General features: G+C 49.3%; 1 protein-coding gene across 1 annotated transcript in view; it reads right to left on the bottom strand.

The window, feature by feature from the left end:
• Positions 1–23,483, bottom strand: part of FMOD (fibromodulin) — a 34,535-nt gene extending 11,052 nt beyond the window's left edge. Inside the window, exon 1 of the mRNA XM_086923504.1 lies at positions 23,062–23,483. The gene's annotated coding sequence lies outside the window, so the exon portion shown is untranslated. The remainder of the gene's footprint in view (positions 1–23,061) is intronic.
• Positions 23,484–23,844: the final 361 nt, after the last annotated feature.

The raw sequence follows: 23,844 nt of genomic DNA, 5'->3' as shown, positions 1-23,844 counted from the left end.
TGGGCCATATTATCAAGAAAGGGCGGTACGTTATCGCTGCTTTTATCGGCAGGAAACTGCAGATAAAGCTGCGATAATGGGCTTGATAATATGCCCTTGTGAATTCCCATAGAAGCCCAGGTTAACACCAGAACCTGGGCTTCTATGGGAATTCACAAGGGCATATTATCAAGCCCATTATCGCCGCTTTATCGGCAGTTTCCTGCCGATAAAAGCGGCGATAATATATCACCCTTTCTTGATAATATGGCCCCCATGTTATTTAGGCGACCACGAAACTGGGGTTCTGATGGCTGGCTGGTGAGCCAGGTTAGAAAGACTAGCTAGTAAGCACGGATTACTTGTTGGTATATGAGCAAGTATACAGTGGTAGGCCAGTAGGCTTTGGATTTTGGTTGTTATTCAATGACTAAGGGTTTTGTTAGCCATAACCCTGCGCATGAATGACTGGCTGCTGAATCATGATTTAATAGTTGCAGAGCCAGTGATCCATACATTTTTGGACTGGCCACGTTGTTGGGGACCACAGTGAGGAAAGATTTGAAATAGTTTGTGAACCAGTATTTGTTTATTCTGGTCGGTGGGTGAGCTCGAGTTCACATGTGTTCATTTATTCAGCTCCATGGATATTTGTGTTGTTTGCGTTTGTAAGTCCGTCCTTTTATTTCAGTGCCTGTATCATGAGCCTTGGCTAGCCTCTTTATTAGCACAATGTAACATATGACTGTCTGCTACCCCCATATCCATCCATGCTTTATGGAGATCCTCTATTTTCATACACACAGTTTTCCATAATCAGACAGTGGCTCATCGAAGTCGCGAGGATCCGTCAGCCAATTTGCCTTGTCTGGCACCCCCGGATTTCACCATCTTGGACATATACCTCAAGCCAGTGCTCAGTATAGTCGGCCGGTTCCAGGGGCGGATTGGCAAGGCGGGCATTCGGAATGGGCCGAAGGGCCGGTGCCTCAGGGCCCTCTGTGGGCCGTTTTTTTTCTCCCCTGTCCCAGTCCACAGAGAGTGGACTAGGAAAGGGGAGAAAAAAACCGGCCCACAGAGTGCACGGAGACAGAGAAAATGAAAGCAGCCTCGCTGTGCAGCCGGACAGCGATTGTCAGCTGTGGGCTCTCCTTCACCCCTGCCCTGCCAAGCAAGCAATCAAGCTGAGGCTGGGCTGGGGAGGGGTGATTGTTTGTAATAATCGGCCTCCCTGGGGGGCAGGTGTTTCTCAGGCCTTTGAGCCATTTGCACCTCGGCCCCCTGGCGGCCATGCAGCCCAGAAACGGTGTTAGTCTTAACACCTCGCCCACAGTCCTTCACATTCAGGGCACAGTGGGCGAGGAAGAATGGGTCTTGCTGTGGGGGCCTGGTGATGTTTGGAATTTTTTTGTTTTATTTATTTATGTATGCGATTTTATATAGCGCAGACTTTACTGAAGGTGTCAGAGCGCTTCACACTAGGAACAGCAATAATACATGAGGAGAAAATTATAAGTGGACAAATTACAAAAGCAAACGTTAAGTTACATGAATCAAAAGTGACAATAGTGAGCAACCAAAATACAAGAGGAGCAAACGATACATTACAGGAGGAAAAAGTGACATGTGTGCATGTTACAAAAGCGTACAAAATACAAGTAGAGGTATAATACGGCAATTAATGGCAGACACTCCAGCACAAGAACAAACGTTTCGTAGGCAATGGTGGCACTTGTGCAAGTATCTAAAGCAAACAAAAGTGAGACGAGCAAACAGTGTGTTACAAGATAAAAGTGACCTGTGCAAGTTACAAAAGGGTACCATACACAGGTACAAGGGTAATACTACAGTAAATGGTAAACACTCAAACTGCCAGAACACACTGGGAAGGCACTTCCCATGCACCAGCTTCACCTCAGACTCCCCCTGGCTACCTGGCTACCTTGGATGACCCAGAAAGCTGTATTTTGTGCTCCCCTGCCAGGACATTTTCCCAAGGCCTGGAGGGTTGATTAATTTACTAATTGCAGGGGCCTTACCTCTGTTCATGTGCTCCTGAGCTGAAGGTCTGGGGAGGGCTGAGTAGGTTAGTAATAGCAGGGGCTTTGCTGATTTTCAGGTGCTCCTGTGCTGGAGGGCTGGAATAATTTTGTGACAAAAAGGGGCCTTGCTATTTTTTTTAGTTGCTCAGCATGTAGGCCATTGTCACCTTGGCCCTGTGTCGTGTGCAAGAACAGTATCCTCCCACTTTCATTCCTTGTCTGTGCAAATGGTGTTTCATGAAAGGGCACGCCCCTTGAATGTGGGCCACGCCCCTTAAATATGGGCCACGCCTCTTGAATGTGGGCCACTTTTTTCGTCAGTGCCCGGGCCGAATTGTGATCCCAATCCGACCCTGGCCGGTTCAATGGTCCTCCTGTGAGCCATGGTGTCGTGGTTGAACAGAGGGCCAAGGTTTGCAGTGGTTGACTTGGACCCGGTGTTTTTGATATCTGTCTAGGTAGTGAGGCGTGGTATTTTATATTTGACTGGTGAGCCAGGGTTTGGTGGCTGGGAGGGCACTAGAGTTCAACATTCGGCTTTGAACTGAGGGTTGGCCAATGAACTAAGGGGCAGTGGCGGGCTCGTGACCCAGAGTTCCGTTATTGGTTGATGAGCTGATGATCATTTTATTGGCTGGCTCGATGGTGGGTGAACAGGTTGTGGTTAAATCTTTGACCAATGAGGCTCAGACTCCTTTTCTCACCTCTAACACACAGCTCATGCCTCTTGCCAAGCCTGTGCGGTGCCGCCAGCCCAGCTGGCACCCGGCCCTCCCTGGCTCCTCACACAGGGCAGGAATATTCCAGGTTGAGCACGTTACTTCAGCATAAAGAAGCCCGTCAGGCCTCAGGGGGCGGGCGGGGCGGCTCGTACGTTGGTGGGGAGCTCACACATGCTGAACTACTTAAGACTGATGCCTCGGAGTGCGGAAATATCATTCTGAGGGTGTGTGGGTCTCCGACTGAGTCTCACGCAGAGGACACTGCGCCGGCGCAGGGGTTCTGTGCTCACAAAGAGCACCCCCACACACCCAGGCAGTTACTGGCGCCCCTCTCTCGATGGTTTTACGTGAGCAGCTTCCTGACTGTGGCTACCGTGAGCACGAATGACTGAACGCTGACCCGGACAGCAGGGCCGGCCACCAGAGTTCTGTGAAAAGGGAGCCACAAAGTACTTGGCAGGGTTACCTTAATTATGTGGGGGGTTGGTGGTATTTTAAATGATGCTGCATAATGCGACACATTTTATGATAGTATTGCCTCAATATTTCCTTGTTTTTTTTACACGTTAACACTATCTGGGCAAAGGTTTCATCTCATTAGTCCTAGGGGTGGGTGGAATTGGCAGAACTGGGTGAGTTTGATTCTTCGGAATTCCATTAAAATTCTGCAAGATTCTGCTGAGTGTGCGTTTGGCACTATTTTCTTAGCACAAAATGTACCCTTGCGTCCAAAAATGGATGAGAGAACGCATTGTGTTCTAAGAAAACAGCGCAGTCAAATACCACTCGGTGCCCTTACATCCTCTGCAGTGATTGCTATAAGGGTGAATGGTATGCAGTGGTTTTTACACTTTAGAAACCACTACATATCACTCTGTAGTGCATACCCTTTCGGGCCCTTACATACTGTGCAGTGATTAATTCATAGATTGAAAGGGCACGGGGGTATGCAGGCAATGGTTTCAAAACAGGGATGCAGGAAGGAGCAGTCCCTCTATGTCTAAAACCGCTGCAGAATAATTCCACCCACGAGAGTAATGGGGAATTACCAAATTCCTCTAATTCCGCCTTGGCCTAACTAGAGCCAGTTTGACACCCAAATACAGCAAGAAGCAAAGAAAGGTGACCAGGGAGCTTTTCAGTAAGGCTTCCCTCTGTCTGGCATCAAGTGTGTTATGAAATGAAGGCCCAGCAACTTAGATTAGAGGAGAAAAGAGTATTCCTTGACAGACGCAGGTAGGAGCGGTCCCCTCTCTTGGCCGGCTAGCGCTAACTGCCGTTAGTGCCAACCACCTCTCTCAATCGAATTCCCCCTGCATTCTAAAGCCTCTCTTGTGCTCGAGGCATACAGGGAGCATGTCCTACACACAATTGGTGTGTAAGGCATGAGCTAAATATAACACATTCCTTTTTGTTCAGCAAAACAGGAATAGAAAATAAACACAGAAAAATGCCAGAACGGTGGGAGCAAGAATAGAGCTCCAGTTAACATAATAGTGAAGGAAAGAAAAACAATGTGACTGGGTATGCACTACAGATAAAAACTATAGAAAGGAAAAGCTATAAGCAGAATTTCATAGATCCAACAAAAGCACAGAACAGGTCGATAATGATGAACTACCCAACAGTAGGTAGACGCATTGTTTAAGAAAAAAAAACTTGTAAATACGCATGTGGTCTGCGAACTCTGACATCTCTGGTGGTTACACCATTATTGAATTCCCTATCTGTGGCACTCTACACTGTATTCTCCATGAGCAGGGCAATTTCCCTTGGCACTGCAGGAGCCTGGTCACTTTGACCGCTGTTTTCCGTGGAGCTCGGATCACTTGAACGAAATTCCACATCATCCATAAACATGGATCCACCACATCTCTTCTCCTCCCTCGCAACACACTCACCTCCCCTTTGATACAAAGCTACTCTCCATGTATTCCAATATTTACCATTCTCCAGAATGACATAGAATTCAAATGCGTGCAAAACTTTGTAAGGACCTTTACGTTTAGAAAGCCCCTTTACTGTGCGAGCAGACCTGATTTTGACCCAGTCACCTTTAACAATCCTTCCCTTTGAAATCAAATCATTCCTCAACTCAGAGATCTAAGCACCACCTCTAGTTACCCACTCTCTCAACCAAGAAGGTACCATCTTGCTTCCAGGAGATCTTCCTCTCATGATTTCAAAAGGAGACTTGGGCTTGGTTTCCTGTTCTGTAGTGTGATAGACCCAAACCCAATCTTGCACTGCCTTCTTGACATCTAACCCTGCAGCAACGGCCATTTTATCACACCTTTCACCAACCTGTTGGCCCTCTCTCTACTATACTATTACCTTGGGGGTTGTATAGTGTAGGACAATAATGAGTTATGCTGTTGGTTTTAAGAAAGTGTTCTATGTCCTGAGAGACTAACTGAGTGCCATTATCAGTGATAATGATAGAGTGAGTAATTTCTTCCCCAAACATTTTTATGGAGACTTACAATGGTGGATATGGTGGTAATTTCTTTCATGAATGATACAGAGGGCCACCTGGAAAACAGATCTACCACTACCAGGGCAAATTGCACTCATCCTTCAACTCCGACAAGGGACCAATGAAGTCAATACAAACACTGTGCCAAGCTTTGCCTGGATTTGAGATGTGCCCCATTATTGCTTTTTTGCCGACGTTGATCCTCTTTTCTCCCTATTTACAAATTTGACATCCAACAACCCACTCCAAAATCTGGTTATCCATGCCTGGCCACCAAAATTGAGCTTTGGCCCAACGTTGCATCAAACCATGGCCAAGGTGACTTTCATGTGCCATTTTCATGATTCTCCCCCTTACACCTGAAGGAGGTACAAACCTGTCACCTCTCATTAACACTTTTCATCCACATGTAGAAAGCACATCTAAAATTTTGAGAAAAGGTCGTACAGACACAGCTACGCAACTCTCTCTCCTGCTCCCAGTGGACCATATGCATCACTTCGATGAGGGTATTGTCTTTTGCCATTTCTTCACTCCACTCTTCCATGGATGGAGAATGCACCTGCACCTTCGCACACCACATCCTCAACAGAGGCTACTGGTTGTCTTGCCTGTCAGAGTTAATCATATCATTAGTATGCATACCATCTAGTGCAAACCTAGATAAACAGTTTGCCTGCAAGTTTTGCCAACCAGGAATGTACTCTAAGACATAACAAAACTCTTGCAGCCTGTCTGCCAACTTGGCTAATCATGCAGATCCCTTGCCAGCTCCCTCAGGTGATAGAATCTTGAGCAGTGGTTTATGGTCAGAACAGAACAAACATTGCTATAGTACTCCATGCACCAAGCAGTAACTAACGCTTCTGTTTCAATCACTGAGTAGGTTCTTCCAGTGTTGGTTAGATTTCTGGATGCAAAGGCTACAGTCTTCTCAGCACAACCATGTTTTTGAGTAAGGACGGCACCCAAACTTGTTGCACTTGTATCAATGGTTATTATAGACTTTAACTTGATATAAAAAGAAACCAAGATTCCTGCAGTACAAATTTCCTTCGTAATGGTATCAAAACATTCTTGTTGTTAAGACCCCCAGACAAAGCTCTGACCTTTCCTCAACAAGACTTTGAGTGTTTCTGTTTTGTCTGCAAAACACTGAACAAACTTTTCATAATATTTTGTGAGGCCCATAAAAGATCTCAATTGATCCTTATCAACAGGTCTCAGTGCTTGTTCAATGAGTTTAAGTAAGATTTGCTTAGGCTTGACTCCATCCGCAGACAAGGTATAACTCAAAAAGAACATTTTTCTTGATCCCCACATCTGCAATTTCTTGTATGATCTGCTTCAACACAGCGTTATGCTCTTGAACTGTCTCGCCAAAGACTAAAATGTCGTCCTGAAAGTAGAGAATGTGATCCATTTCTCTAAAAATTTCAGACATCATATGTTGGAACACGCCCACCGCAGAAGAGAGTCCAAATATCATACAATTGAACTGGAATATTCCCTCTACGGTGATAAAGGCGGTGAGAGTCATTGCATTTGGGTGGAGCTTGATCTGGTAGTATGCATTCTTGAGGTCCAACTTGGAAAATAATCTTTCACCTTTTAGCATCAGTACTAGGACATTAATGTTAGGTAGAGAATCAGTGTACGGTATGATGTTCTGATTGAGTGACCTCAAGTCCACACAGAATCTCAGATGGCCATTGAATTTGCGTGTTATAACCACTGGTTACACTCAATAGGAAGCCTCCAATGGTTCAATGATCCCTTCCCTTAACAAGTTCTCTAATAATTATCCCTAAACATCGCCTTGGCCCAGTTAAGTCTGTGTATCTTATTTTCTACATCATCACCACTGTCTAAACTTAAAATCCTATCAGAGGTTTCAGTCTGTTGAATTGTTTCTTCAATGACACAAGCTACTTTCCCTCTCAATGCTAATCTACACATCTTCGCAAAATGTCCATGACAACCACATCTCCTGCATTCCCTGTTTTGGGCAAAACCAAACTTAGAGTCAGAATTGTGACTGATACTGCCACAATGGTTGCAAATCCTAACAGGAGCAGAAGAGGCAAATGTTCCCCTTTTTTGATCAATGTGTTTGGAAAAAGAGGAGGTAACCTGGGCTGAATTACTTATAGCACCAACTTCAGAAATATCAACTTTCTGTTCCTTCTTCTCTAGTTCCTTCATACATAGGTCTGATTGTTCTAATACCTTAGCTATTCCTGTAGCCTCACTAAGGTTGGATTTTTAGCTGCCCAGTCTCTCCTGATTTTTTTTGTTCCGGACACTGTACAAAAAGTCGGTCTCTTATAAGTTCATCTGTCATTGCTCCAAAAGTACATTTAGGGGATAGCCCCCAAAGTCTAGATACAAATTCATCAATACTCTCCTCAACTTTCCGATGCTGAGAGTAAAACTTATACTTGGTCATAACTAAGTTCTCCTCCTTAGCATAACAAATCTCTAATCTGCATCTGGCTTCCATATACACATCCTGAATAACTTGGCCATTATCTCCAACAGCTGGTGGCAAATGCCTAAACACTCTCTGACCCTCTTTACCCAAAACACTCTATTATAAGGCTTTCTTGCATGATGTCTTAAACTCCCCTCCATCGAATGCTTCCAAGTAATTATCAAACATTAAAATCCAATCATCCCAAGGAATGGGTGGTGTGCCAGGCTGCATCAGAAATGAAGGTTGTGGAATTACTGAAACATGTGATATGGCAGGTGTGGGAAATATCACTGTATGGCTATCCCCTGATCCCTCCATTGTCAATGAGAAGTAAGTACTGTCAAGAACAGGTAAAAGGATATAGCAAAATAAAAACAGAGAATACTGTATATATGGCAAAAAGGATGGTAACTTCGTTGTTTGAGGAAATGGATAGAATACTACACAAAAGATTAAACACTTTGTTGAAAAATAAATTAGATTTCCAGGTTACACACTAACATTAACCATAGAAGGAAACCTCCCCAAAACATGTTACATTAAAGCAGGGGTCTTCAAACTGTGGGGCGCGACCCCCAGGGGGGCCGTGGAGCGATGCAAAGGGGGTCGCGCCTTCACAGTGACACTTCTGCCCTGGCCTCCAGGGCTTCAGCCCCCCTCCTCCCCCATCCTGTGTCTCAGCCCGGCTGCTGCAGTGCAGCTCGCGCTCCTGGGGCCTCGGCTGGGCAGTGTCTGGAGTCTTATCTCCATCCCGAGTTTTTCACAGGTCTTTAAAGACCATTAGCATATTTACATGCCTTTGTTAACTGATTACCAAAGGTTAGTTTTTTTATGGTTCCAGGGCCCAGGGGGTACTGGAACCATAAAAAAAACTAAGCTTTGGTAATCAGTTAACAAAGGCATGTAAATATGCTAATGGTCTTTAAAGACCTGCTGAAGCGTTTGAAGAGCAGCGCCTTTCTTTTTTTTTTAAACACAGAACAGCCACCTTACAAGCCGTGATGGGTGGGGAAGGCATAGCGAGGCGCCGAAGCTAAACACGCTCACATTAAACTATGCTTTAGGGGAGATGGAGTTAAATTGACCAGCAGGAAGTGGTGGTGAGGGGATGGCTAGGAGCAGACAAAGAAATGCGATTTCGGGGGATAGTTTTTTAAAGAAGAAATGGCTGCATGTATTTCTGCATTCTAAATGAAGATCGAGTTTGGGGTGAAACAAACGTGCACATGATCTATGAGTGGAAACTCAGGAAGTGATATCACAGTCTGTTTATGTACCACTAATGCTTGTTGATTGAATCCTGCATTGGAGCCATCCACAGCCTGCATGCGTGGGGGCGAAGTGTTAATAAATGAGTGGCACACATTGACTCCAGCTGTGCGGCGACCGCTGTTATCTGAGAGCTGAAAAGTGCCTCACCTGCATTGGGAATTAAGTTATATCATGATCGCTTTTAAGACGGCAGACACTCATTAAATGTGATCCCCCTGGTCCCCCACTCTGCCTATTCCTTACATTTGTATTTTTACACTAACTGCTGTAGTGTGAGAATGCATTTAATGAAAAGAAATATAACGTTGGGTTGCCAAAAGAAACATCCCTGCTATGTGTTGTTTAAAGATCCTGCAGAGACCTGCTCTTGACACTAAATTGAGTTATAAATAAAAAAGTATGTATTAATTAGTTATGTGACTTTTCTGTCTTTATTCTCTTTAATTATTAGTTATGGATCATTGAGGCATCCCTAGAACACAATTAAAAGTGCTTTCTATTTATATTTGCTGTTCTAAGTAGTGACAGATAAGTGAAAAAAATACAGCTGTAGGTGACTGTTTACTTCTGGGCCATCAAAATAATGAGCTGGTAACCCTAATCATTAGACTGGAAGTTTGTTGCAGGATCAGCACATTCTTTATTTCCTCCGCCCTCGAACCCTGATTAATGCCATTATAGCAATAGTTTAACTTATATCTGAAACCCTACGCTTCAAGTTTCTGGGAATGCATCCTGCTTTTAGACTACTCACTTCCATTCTCGCCTTCACTTTCACGTTCACCCTGCACTCCCAGCGATCACAATACACTCACACTGATCACAATGCACTCACACTGATCGCCATGCACTCACATCATTCACTCGCTCACCCTGCACTCACACCAATCACCATGCACTCACACCAATCACCCGCTCACCCTGCTCTCACAGTGATCACTGCACTAAAAATTTGCTTGCATTGTTCACTCTGTACCTCACCCTGCAGTCACACAAGCACACTTCTTACCCTGCACTCATGTGACACTTCACTCACCTGTCCCCCCCTTACTGCTCAATCTGTAGCTAACTCAAACAAGGCCATCACTAACCATGCACTAATTTGTCCCACTCTGCACTTACCGCTGAACCCAAATTCATATGGTCACCTCACTCACCCTGCAGTCACTCCTTTTACCCTACTCTCACACTGTTGCATTGCTCACTGTGCAGTCACATGGGCACTCTTGTCACCCACACAGTGCAGAAGGTTAAAGTGCCTGGTACAAAGAAGATGTACCATGCACATCACAGAACTGAGTGCGAGTAAACTATGAGTAGCGCTATAAAAAAATGAAATGTTTGTCAGACAGGTGCTATAGAGAGATGAGGTGTATTGTTGGTGAGTGGTAGTGAGGGAATTCATGGAGAAGGTGGAAAGACTGTTGCACCGTATGCTAACAGTGCTTGGACAAGCCCTGGCTGGGAGTGTTAAGCCCCCACCCCCCCGAATTTCGGGTCTAGTGGATACCCTGCTTCTGCTTATTATTTACATTGTAGTGCGCTACTGTTACCAAAAGGTGTCCTGGGGCTAATAACCATCTGCCTGCAATGTGAGAGAGGGATCCGGGGCCGGGAGAGGAGAGAAGAGAGGGATGGAAGGAAGTGGAAGGAAGGGGGTGAGAGGAAAGGGGCATGGGTAAACTGCTTAACTCTGCACAAGACCGCCACGGTTTGAATGCACCCTTGCTGCTCCCGGCCATGGCCAGGTGAGCTTCTAATGTGGCAGCGCGTATTCCTGCGGATTGGGAGGCCCTTCACAGAGGTTGACTAGACATCTTTCTGATGTTAATTGCTGTATTTTGGTTATAAACTGGTACTGGTGGGGTGAAATCTTTCCTTAGTATTACTGTGTTTAAAAAAATTCTAAATAAAGCAATGCTACCCCAAAATATGCAGCATCACAGAATATTATTTACATTTTCTACTCACACAATTTAGTCAAGCCTGTCGCATAATTTGGTCCTCACCATCCTCATAACCTAGACGTTTAGAAATTTTTGTCAGGAGGGGGTCCTTACGCTTGAAAATGTTGACAGGGGGGTCTCGGCATCCAAAAGTTTGAAGACCTCTGCATTAAAGCCAAAATATTCTCAGTTGTGTATTTAAGGTGTGAACATCGCAGTTGTTACAGTGATCTTACCGGGTGTGCACATCACCGTTGATGTGCTAACTGAGACAAGGATCACCATTGTGGTGAGCACATCACCATCGAAATCCAGAAGATGCAGATGAAAAGAAACCAACTGTCCTCTGAGATGCCTCGGAGACCAGAAGCGGTCGCGAACGAGACTCCGAAGAAGCTTTCTTAAATGGCGCAGAACGTGAAAAAATAGAGCCTCCACTGTTGTACATTCAAACGTGGCTGAGACTCAAAATCCCTTTCTGGTTGAGTCGAAGTTGCCGAATGGAGGACTCAAAACCAGCCCCTCCAGATACGTTGCTTCCTGGGGCAAGGCTTACACTGTAAACGGATGGATATCCTCAGCTGCTGGATGAAGCAGCGGTCACGTGGATTCCATTCCTCTACTCCTAAATCGTGCTTCAGCTGTATCTCGCTGTGGCACTCCTCTTGTTCTTTCACCGCTTGTTCTCCCATTGTCTTGACTGGTAATGACACCGGCCAAGATCGTCGCAAAAATTGTAATTAAATGACGACCAAGCAATGTAGATTAAAGGAGCAGCGAGGATTTACGCAGACACAGGTAGTGGCGATCTCCCCTCTTGATGGCTAGAGATAACTGCCTTTAGTGCCAACTGCCTCTCTCAATCGAATTCCCCCCCACATTCTAAAGGCTCTATTGTGCTCGAGGTGTTCAGGGCGCATGTCCTACACACAAAGGGTGTGTAAGGCTCAAGCTAAATATAACAAAGTGCCACTCCATTATTAGTAATTTATGATCCGTTGAGCTAGAAACAAAATAGTTTTTGTTCAGATCTGAAGGTCATGCAGCGGTTGTAGCAAATGTGGCAAATACATTACTATGCAGAAAGCTACTCGGCCGCATAATCACAGAACTCGGGGGGCTCCGTTGGAGAGTAGCTTATGGATGTCAATTCACCAAAATGCTGGTAAAACAATATGATCCAGCACTCCAAACAGTGTCCATAAAATACTGCATTTAGTGAATAAGAAGTTTCAAATCCATTCAGCAGGTCTTGTTTCAGTTTTCTTTATTTAATTTCTTCTTAAAAACGACCGTAACCAACGCGTTTCGTCCCTAAAGACTTCTTCAGGCAAGTGTAATATAGAGAACCTTTCTTTATATTCATCAAAGTTAGTGCATGAAGATAGTCGCTCCCTCTCAAAACTACCTCTTGTAGAATCTTGTATGCTTTGGGACAACTGCTTTTAGTGCCTGTGCCTGCTGATCGCCATTGAGCAAACTTGCTCTGTAATTGATTTGTACTCGGCTAACTCGAGCCTGTCTGCGCGCTGTGCCGCCCTGCTCCCACGGCTGCATTGCTGTCTGTGCCTGCTGCCTACCTGGTCGCCGCTGAGCTTGCCTGCATTTCGATTGTATTTTTAAAGTGCAATTCCACTCGGTTTGCGCGTTTGCAGTGCTCCCCCCCCGCCTCCATTTTGTTTATTGTTGTGCTCGTCTTTGGCCCGCCCCGCCTCCCAGCTGAGACGCCCTCCCACTAAGTTCATCAGCGCTTCCCCTCCTGTAGTCGTCGTGACTCGCTCCTCTTCCCAGAGCTGAGTAGTCGCTCCCCAGGGTCCCTCCAAGGTCGCTGGTATCGTATGTAGCGCTTTGCCCTGTGTAACTGGAACTGCTTTTAGTGCCTGTGCCTGCTGATCGCCATTGAGCAAACTTGCTCTGTAATTGATTTGTACTCGGCTAACTCGAGCCTGTCTGCGCGCTGTGCCGCCCTGCTCCCACGGCTGCATTGCTGTCTGTGCCTGCTGCCTACCTGGTCGCCGCTGAGCTTGCCTGCATTTCGATTGTATTTTTAAAGTGCAATTTCCACTCGGTTTGCGCGTTTGCAGTGCTCCCCCCCGCCTCCATTTTGTTTATTGTTGTGCTCGTCTTTGGCCCGCCCCGCCTCCCAGCTGAGACGCCCTCCCACTAAGTTCATCAGCGCTTCCCCTCCTGTAGTCGTCGTGACTCGCTCCTCTTCCCAGAGCTGAGTAGTCGCTCCCCAGGGTCCCTCCAAGGTCGCTGGTATCGTATGTAGCGCTTTGCCCTGTGTAACTGGAACTGCTTTTAGTGCCTGTGCCTGCTGATCGCCATTGAGCAAACTTGCTCTGTAATTGATTTGTACTCGGCTAACTCGAGCCTGTCTGCGCGCTGTGCCGCCCTGCTCCCACGGCTGCATTGCTGTCTGTGCCTGCTGCCTACCTGGTCGCCGCTGAGCTTGCCTGCATTTCGATTGTATTTTTAAAGTGCAATTCCACTCGGTTTGCGCGTTTGCAGTGCTCCCCCCCCGCCTCCATTTTGTTTATTGTTGTGCTCGTCTTTGGCCCGCCCCGCCTCCCAGCTGAGACGCCCTCGCCCCTCCCCTTCCTCCATACATATATGACAGGTATTCTTGCGCGCAGCGTTTACGCGCAGCGACCGCGCCCAACCCGCGCCGAAGGTGCGCCAAAGGTAAGCCCGTCTACGCCCGTCCGCGCCTGGACCGCGCCCGGCGCCAGACCCCCTGCCCCTCGCGCTGCCCAGCCCCCCCGCGTTACCTACGATGCTGCCACCCTCCTAGCCCTTAACCCCGGTCGCGCCCCCAACTGCGTCCAAGCCGCTCCTGGACGCACCCATGGACCGTTCTCCTGCCTCTCCTGCAAATTTAGCGGCACCGACAACATCTCCGCTACGACCACAACACAGATTCCCGACCCCAACCACCTAGAATGCATCCTTCTCAACACCCGCTCGGTCCACAGGCACGCCATTGACCTTTGGAACCTACTAGACACCATCTCTCCTGACGTCGCCTTCCTAACGGAAACATGGATGAACGCTTCCTCCGCCCCTGACATCGCCATCGCTATCCCTGATGACTATAAGATCACACGCAAGGACCGCACCGACCATACAGGAGGTGGAATCGCTATCGTCCATAAGAAATCAATCCGCATCTCAACCAGCTCTGACGCCAACCTCGCTAACTCCGAACACCTTCACTTCCAGATCCACATCGACCCCAAGACCACTCTCAGAGGCACCCTCCTCTACAGACCACCAGGACCCCGCGCAAAATTCAGTGAAGACATCACGGACTTCATCACCCCACACGCGCTCCCCTCCAAAGACTACATCCTTCTGGGAGACCTCAACTTCCACCTTGAAAAGATCAACGACCGCAACACCGTCACCCTCTTGGACAACCTAGCCAACCTCGGACTTAAACAACTGGTCACTTCCCCCACCCACATCGCAGGTCACACACTCGACCCCATCTTCACCTCCAGCAACCATGTCTCCTTCAGCCACACTACGGATCTCCTCTGGACTGACCACAGCTGCGTTCACTTCACCTACAACAAGCCGAAACCCATCATCCACCTCCAACCAACTCTACAAAGAAACTGGAACAAAATCACCACGGAGCAGATCTCCACATCGCTCCTTCAAACCTCCCCAGCCCTCTCTTCTAACGCCAACGAAGCCGCCTCCAACCTCACCCTTTGGCTATCCAACACCGCCGACACCTTAGCACCACTGAAAAAACGCCAACACAAACTTGGCATCAAGAAGGCCTCATGGTTCAACGATGACCTCAAGAAGTCCAAGAAACTGTGCCGCTCCCTTGAAAAGGCCTGGAAAAAAGACCCATCCACCAGCAACAAGGACGCCTTCAAAAGCGCCATCCGTACTCACCACCAACTGATCCGAAAAGCCAAGAAAACAGCATTCAAGGATCGACTTGACAACAACGCCCACAACAGCAAGGAACTTTTCAACATCGTCAAGGAATTTTCCAACCCCTCGGCCAACTCCAACGACATCACCCCCTCTCAAACCCTCTGCGATTCCCTAGCCTCTTTTTTCCACAACAAGATTGCTGACATCCACAACAGCTTTGACAACCAACCCGGAAGCCAACCCACCCTACCATCAGCTGACCATCTTCCCCCCGTTAACACCCTTAACGCCTGGAACCCAATCTCCACTGAGGACACCATCCGCCTGATGAATTCCATCCACTCTGGATCCCCCACAGACCCATGCCCTCACCACATCTTCAACAAAGCAGACTCCGTCATAGCTCCGCACCTCCGAGACGTCATCAACTGCTCCTTCAACTCTGCTACCTTCCCAGAAGACTGGAAACACGCTGAACTCACCGCCCTTCTGAAAAAACCAACAGCAGACCCCACCGAACTCAAAAACTACCGCCCCATCTCGCTTCTTCCATTCCCGGCCAAAGTCATCGAGAAAGCTGTCAACAACCAGCTCGCCGCCTTCCTCGAAGCCAACAAATCACTCGACCCCTCACAATCTGGATTCCGAGCCAAACACAGCACTGAGACCGCCCTCATCGCAGCAACAGACGACATTCGAACTCTACTGGACAATGGAGACACAGTCGCCCTCATCCTCCTCGACCTCTCTGCAGCCTTCGACACAGTCTGCCACAGCACCCTTTTACAACGCCTCAGAAACATCGGAATCCAAGGAAAGGCACTGGAATGGATCACCTCGTTCCTCACCGGAAGAACCCAGAGAGTCCGCCTCCCACCATTCAAGTCCGAGGCCTCTGAAATCATCTGCGGCGTACCACAAGGATCCTCACTCAGTCCCACCCTCTTCAACGTATACATGAGCCCCCTCGCGGCCATCGCCCGCCAACACAACCTCAACATCATCTCTTACGCGGATGACACTCAACTGATTCTATCTCTCACCAAGGACCCCAGCACCGCCAAAACTAACCTACACGAAGGAATGAAAGAAGTCGCCGAATGGATGAAACAAAGCCGTCTGAAACTGAACTCAGACAAAACAGAAGTCCTCATCTTAGGTAAATCCCCCTCTGCATGGGACGACTCCTGGTGGCCGGAAGCCCTCGGAAATGCGCCCATCCCGACAGACCACGCACGGAACCTTGGCGTCATCCTGGATTCTTCACTCTCAATGAACAGACAAGTCAACGCCGTATCCTCTTCCTGCTTTAACATTCTTCGCATGCTCAGAAAAACATTTCGCTGGATCCCCACCGAAACAAGGAAAACAGTCACCCACGCTCTAGTCACGAGCCGACTGGACTACGGAAACACCCTCTACGCAGGTACCACCGCTAAACTCCAGAAGAAACTACAACGAATCCAAAACGCCTCAGCCAGGCTCATATTAGACATCCCACGCAACGAACACATCTCTGGTCACCTTAAAGACCTCCACTGGCTACCCGTCAATAAGAGGATTACTTTCCGACTGCTTACCCACGCACACAAATCACTCTACGACATCGGACCAGATTGCCTCAACTCTCGACTGTCCTTCTACACCCCCTCCCGCCAACTTCGCTCTTCCAGCCAAGCCTTCGCCACTGTACCTCGCATCAACAAGACCACCATGGGAGGCAGATCCTTCTCATACCTGGCTGCCAAAACATGGAACTCACTCCCCGCTTACCTTCGCCTCACCCAGAATCACCTAGCGTTCAGAAAGCAGCTTAAAACGTGGATATTTGACAAATAACCCTCCTCCCCTTCCTAAGCGCCTTGAAACCCTCTGGGTATGTAGTGCGCTATATAAATTTTATGACTTGACTTGACTTGTTTGCGATATAAAAATCTGCAACAAAAAAAAGTACAGAATGTCTGTTGGGGGGAATATATGAACCATGGTTCTGACCCTGTAGAAGAGAACGCACATCCAAACCCAGGCATGTGGTTACATTTGTGCTATATATAATGTTTCGGCAAACCAACCCTACTGAATACTATTTCCTGCAACCATTTAGAGACTAAATGGAGCAACACAGAGAATGCATCCATGTGGATAATAACATAGAGATTCACATTGGTACAGTTTAATTGTATAAAGTTAATTGTTTTGGAGAATAGATGTGGCAATCAACTGTCCGCACATAATAGTAATGCAAATAACTTTATAGAAAGTATATAAGAAAGGTTATAAGGAGCATAGGGGCCAGCCCACTGACCACATATATAGATTATTGCATTTAACATAAGGCTATAAACTACATTTGGCGTGGAGAGCTCAGAAATGCTATATCCTTCCACAAAAAGACCTCACTGTTTGTTGTAAATCCAATCACTGTAGATCCCTTCTGAACTCATCCAAAAACCGACCTAAGCAACTCTTCAGTCTGGTCAAAACTGCCAATAACCCCTCTACGTCCACATCTATCAAATTTATTGACTCACCTTCAAAAGCAGAGAGGTTTCTACAGTTCTTTGACTCCAAAGTACAACTGCTTCCATGTCATGGCGTTCATCCTACCAGCAGCCTTGTGTGCAGCTCCACGCACTGGGTTGGAGAGTTCCAAGGAACTCTCCAACACCAATGACATCCCGCCGTCGCAGGCCCTGTGCTACTCCCTCGCCACCTTCTTCCATCGCAAGATAGCAGACATCCACCACAGCTTCAACACCCAGACAGCCCCAACAGACAGCAACACAACAGACCCTCCGCACACCATCGACCACGACCTCCTGCTATCCTGGGCCAGCGTGAGCATCGATGACACCATCAAGACCATGCGAACAATCCACTATGGCTCTCCGTCAGGCTCATTCCCGCACTACGTCTTCAACAGAGAGAAAAGCTCCATCGCACCCCACCTGTTCAACGTCATCAATCTCTCCCTCGAGACCGCGACCTTCCCAGAGATCTGTAAACACGCCGAGATCACCGCCCTACTCAAAAAACCTAAGGCAGACCCAAGAGACCTCAAGAACCTCCGGCCCATCTCTCTGCTCCCCTTCCTGGCCAAGGTCATCGAGAAAACTGTCACCAGACAGCTAAACCGATACCTCGAAGAAAACAAAATCCTGGACCATCCCCAGTCAGGTTTCTGCAGCAACGACAGTACCGAGACTGCCCTCATCGCCCAGGACCCTGCTGGACAATGGCAAGACCGCAGCACTCATCCTCCTAGACCTCTCAGCTGCCTTCGACACCGTCTGCCACCACACACTACGCGCACACATCAACACCACAGGGATCAGAGACAAGGCTCTGGTTTGGACCATCTCCTTCCTTTCCGGCAGAACCCAGAGCGTCCTCCCCCTCCCATTCGGTTCCACAGCCTCCGAGATCATCTGTGGCGTACCCCAGGGATCCTCCCTCAGCCCAACGCTGTTCAGCATTTACATGGCCCCGCTCCCACACATAGCCCGACAGCACGACCTCAACATAATCTCCTATGCCGATGACACTCAGCTGATCCTCTCCCTCACCAAGGACCCCATCACCGCCAAAGACAACCTCCACGAAGGAATGAAGGCCGTCGCCGACTGGATGAAGACCAGCCGTCTGAAGCTGAACTCGGACAAGACGGAGGTCATCATCCTCGGCTCCAACCCTTCAGCCTGGGATGACTCCTGGTGGCCGACGGCACTGGGGGCAGCGCCGACATCCACCGACCACGCACGCAACCTGGGAATCATCCTCGACTCAACGCTCTCAATGACTAAGCAAGTCAAAGCCGTCTCCTCCTCCTGCTTCAACACCCTCCGCATGCTCCGCAAGATCTACAGATGGATCCCGACAGATACAAAAAAGACAGCCACCCAGGCCCTCGTCGGCAGCAGACTCGACTACGGAAACGCCCTCTAAACGGGAGCCCCCATCAAGCTCATCAAACGGCTACAACGCATCCAAAACACCTCGGCACGAATGATACTCGACATACCACGCCACGGCCACATCACCCCCCACTTGAGAAACCTGTACTAGCTCCCCATCAACAAGAGGATATCCTTCAAGCTCCTCACCCACGTACACAAGGCACTCCACATGACCAGCCCAGCCTACCTCAACTGACGGCTCTCCTTCTACATCCCCAACCGCCAGGTACATTCCGCCGATCTCTCACTCGCCACCGTCCCGCGCATCCAAAGAACAACCACCGGTGGGAGATCCTTCTCCCACCTCTCCGCCAAGACATGAAACACCCTCCCAGTGAGCCTACAACAGACCCAAGACCTGCTGACCTTCAGGAGGATACTCAAGACCTGGCTGTTCGATCAGTAGCGCCTCCCCCCCCCCCGACCCCCACCCGTATGTAGTGCGTTTTACAAATGATTGATTGATTGATTGATTGCAGCTCCAAAGACACTCACAACTATTTAATACCATAACCATCCTTTGAAAAGGAATGAATCATGGCACAACCCTTCTGGGATAGCGCAACCAGAATTTGGAACTCATTACCTCCAAATCTACGGAAAACCACCTTGCCAGTGACTTTCAAAACGGACCGGTCAGCCCTCCCCTCCAAGGCTATTTAGCTAAAACGTTGTTGTTTTTCTGTAATCCTCGACGTCTGTAAATATTTTGCTTGTATCTGGTCATTTAAAACCATCTGTAATTTCCTTGATACTAATTTTTTTTATTGTTAAGCGTTTTAGTACCTTTGGGTAAAGTCCGCGCTCTATAAAAATGCATAAATAAATCAATACATTTCTAATCCATCCTTCAGGGTAGTGCCATTTCCCATCCCTCTCTCCAGTACCCCTCTTCCCTAGAGCCCCCACCCAGGGTCATATTCCCTTCACGCCCCCTCCCTTTACTAGGGTCCCTTCCAGTCTCTCTCCCTCACCCGGTCACCCCCTCCCTCTGAGATCCCCTCCCAGGGTCTTTTTTGACACGCCACACTCAGGGTAATATTCCTCCACAAGGGTCACTTCGATTACGGTCACATTATTTCACAGTCCTCCCCGGGTGACATCTTATCCTCGAGGCCAACCGCCTTCCCACCCCTTGCTCGCTTGTCCTCCCTCCCAGGGGGTCATTTGCACTGCTCAGCACCACACCCTGCTTTGAGGGTCACACCTCTTCCTTCTCGTCACCTTCCTCCTGCAGGTGGCCTGGCTATCCATTTCTCAAAGCGTCGCTTGCTTTTAAATCCCTTTATCGCGCCCCCCCCCCCCCCCCCCCCCACTTTCTTTACCGGGAGCTCGGTAACTAAAAACTTCAATTGAGTGCAAGCCACCTTTCGTGACGTCACTTCCTGTTGTGACATCGGCGTCCCCCACTTCTTTTTTTAGGAATTGTGCCCTGCTCCTCCCCCCATCTGCCTCACACCTCTCCCTCAGGGTCACATAACTGAATCACGAAGCCTCATTCTTTCGGGGTCACACCTCTCAGACCCCTCGCTCACTATCTTGGCAACTTCCATCGCTCAGGGGTGCATCCCACCTCGAGCAACCCCCCCCCCCCACCCACTCCCCCCTTCCGCAGTTTTCCACCGCTAAAGCGGCGATACTTATAACGTCATTCCTTGATAATATGCCCCTGCGTCTTCACCTTCCACAGCGACGTGTATGTATCCCTTGATGCACCCCTTCGACAGCATGTCACATAGTGCTCCGAAGCCTGTGGCGCTAGATATGCATGTCATTATCTAGCAGTGCTTTAAAGCCAAGAAGAGCTCTTTAATACGTACACTTGGAAATTTAGACCAAGACTCTATCTTTTCATTCCTATCAGGTACCCTTGACCTTATTGTCGCGTGCTAAGTGGACGCCTTACAGCTGCAGCCACATATTCATTGTTATGCCTATGTGCTTTCAGCAGCTAGCGGTGTGTATTAGCGTCGTGCATCACGCAAAGATACAAATACAATAGGTACGATTCTTATTTTCATAGACTGGACAGTGAGTGAAGAAGCGCACTTAGGCAATAGCGCCCCCTAAGGCACCCTGAAGAATGCCCACAGCTAGCCAGTACTTGGGTACCCGGGAGCAGTCTCGCTGGGGCGCGCACCTCCCGCACTCCCTGCTGTGCAAGCAGCAGAGAGTGGATGTCACGTGAATAAGGCTCGAGGTCCTGACCGCATAGGCCTGGCTTCTCACCAGGACGTGCAGTGCTGAATGTGCAATACATGCTCACTGCATTCAATCTATAGACAACTCTATTTGCGTAATTTCCCTGATGTTGCTGAGTGATGCACAATCTCTTGGCAGAACTGCCAACTCACATGGTGCCACCTTGTGTTACACGATTTCGGGCCCCTTCACACGGTCACCCGCCAAGGAGCCGAGATCACACGGTGTCAGGCAGGTCAAGCTGGAAACCACGGCAAAGAGTGGATTTCCAGCTCGTCTTTTGAGGCTGCTGGCAGATAATGTCCATTAAGTGGTGTGAAAACACCCCGTGACATCACCAGCAGCCTCAGCAACATTTTGATCTAGTGTTTTGGTGGAAGGAGGAGGTCGATGAGGGCAAGGGACAGGGGCAGAAGGTCCTCTCGGGAGGTTGGGGGCATAAAGCCCCGCCCCTTCCAAGGCCACGCCCCCCCCATAGGACCGTTTGTGTTCTCCTTGGGGGTCACCATGGGTGTCAAAAAGGGGCCCTCCAACCTTCCCTGAATGACCCCCACCCACCTTTCAATGCCCCCATCCAGCGTCGGAATGCCACTCTACCGAGCCCCTGAATGTCCCCCACCAAACCCCGGATTCTACTCCACCCAGCCCCTGAAGGCCCCCACCCAGCCCCTCAATGCCCCTCCATCCAGCCCCTGAATGCCCCTCCACACAGCCCCTCAATGCCCCTCCACACAGCCCCTGAATGCCCCTCCATCCAGCCCCTGAATGCCCCCACCCAGCCCCTGAATGCCCCCACCCAGCCCCTGAATGCCACTCCACTGAGACCCTGAATGCCCCCACCCAGCCCCTGAATGCCCCTCCACACAGCCCCTCAATGCCCCTCCACACAGCCCCTCAATGCCCCTCCACACAGCCCCTCAATGCCCCTCCATCCAGCCCCTCAATGCCCCTCCACACAGCCCCTCAATGCCCCTCCACACAGCCCCTCAATGCCCCTCCATCCAGCCCCTCAATGCCCCTCCACACAGCCCCTCAATGCCCCTCCACACAGCCCCTCAATGCCCCTCCACACAGCCCCTCAATGCCCCTCCATCCAGCCCCTGAATGCCCCCACCCAGCCCCTGAATGCCCCCACCCAGCCCCTGAATGCCCCCACCCAGCCCCTGAATGCCACTCCACTGAGACCCTGAATGCCCCCACCCAGCCCCTGAATGCCACTCCACTGAGACCCTGAATGCCCCCACCCAGCCCCTGAATGCCACTCCACTGAGACCCTGAATGCCCCCACCCAGCCCCTGAATGCCACTCTACTGGGACCCTGAATGTACCCCACCCAGCCACTGAATGAGCCCACCCAGACCCTGAAAGTACCATCACCCACCAGCTGGATGCCCCCACCCAGCCCCTGAATGTCCCTCTACCCAACCCCTGAATGCACCCCACCCAGGCCCTGAAAGCCCGATCACCCACCCCCTGGATGCCCCACCCAGCCCTGAATGCCCCCCACCCGTCTCATTTTTTGTACAAGATCCTACATAATTTCCCACCCGTGCACAATACCGCACCCCTCGCCTCCTGGGTGGGTTTTCGTTATTAAGCCCCGGGCCATGGATACAGGCGACAACGGTCTCCACAATACAAACAATATAGCACATTTACCTTCCACGTTGCCCTCCACGGGAGCCTCTCTTCTCAAAGCGCGCGCCTCGGGTGGGTCTATTTGTTTAGCCAGAACAAAACTGACACTCAGGCCTTCCCGACGCCCTCCGAGCACTGCCACCTGAGGTCCAAGAATGCCCATCAAGTGCCAGGGATTGCGTTTTGGTTAATTGTGTGTATATTTATGGCACGTGGCAATCCTGGGCATTCGGCATGAATGAAGTACCCCGGATCAACGTTTGTTGCCCTGAAAAAAAGTTTTGTATAGTGCTACCCCTGACTGCACAATCTCTCTCCAGACGCTCCCTGGCACAATCTCTCTCCTAGTGCCCATTGACACACTATATTACACTCAAACTTCAGTTCAACAAGTTATTAAACAATAAATATAACAGGACAGCTTTCCAAATCAAGATGCATAGAAATCACCTTACCAGCGGCGCCTTGTGTCCGTGAAGTCCCGAGGGTGCTGCTGACCCGTGCCACCTGCAGAGTTGGCAGCTGCTAGCACGTGCAGGTCTGTAGCTGCGTGTGTATGTACAATGTTGTGTGTGTTAAGCTATTTGTATAGTAATATGTGCGTGTTCGCGTGCATGGAAAGTTGTGCTAGTACTCTGCGTAAAGTTACCTAGGTTCAGTTATGCGTAAAGTTATTTGGATGGGTGCGTGCGTGCGCAAGCGTGCGTCTGAAGGTAGAGGCTACCTTTTAGTGCAGGTGCCTTGTTGAGGTGCGTCCTGGCCCTCCGGTCGGTCTGACTCTACCTCCAGACTCCTGAGACTGTTTGTGGAGCGACTTGCAGCTGCCGTTTTACGGGAATTTGAGTTTTATGGAAAAAAAATGCGGCCGCAGCGGTGCCCGCCTGCTGCTGAATAAATACTTTTATTTGCCTCCCGCGCCAGTCCTCTACGCTCGCACTTTTAAGACCCAAACCTGCTTCTGTTTAACGCATTACCGGGGTCGGGCTGCTTTGACGGTAGCGTCTGGCCGCTGCCCTCGTGAGGGCAGTGGCTGCGCCATGCGCGCTCCCGCGCCAGGAGGGAGATGAATAGCGCGCATAGTTTAGCGCCATTAGAAAGACACAAGGCCTCCGGGACCTGACTGTCTTCTGAGTGCCTCAGTCTGGGCAGCCCGTAGCACCGCCGTTAAAGCAATTAGCTTTGGGGCCAAGAAGGTAGGCGTGCGAGCAGGGACATTCGTATAGCCCCTGGCAGACCGG

The sequence above is a fragment of the Lissotriton vulgaris genome, chromosome 5 (assembly GCF_964263255.1).
Source record: "Lissotriton vulgaris chromosome 5, aLisVul1.2, whole genome shotgun sequence".
In the NCBI taxonomy this organism is placed as follows: domain Eukaryota; kingdom Metazoa; phylum Chordata; class Amphibia; order Caudata; family Salamandridae; genus Lissotriton; species Lissotriton vulgaris.
This window is presented reverse-complemented; position numbering and strand designations above follow the sequence as displayed.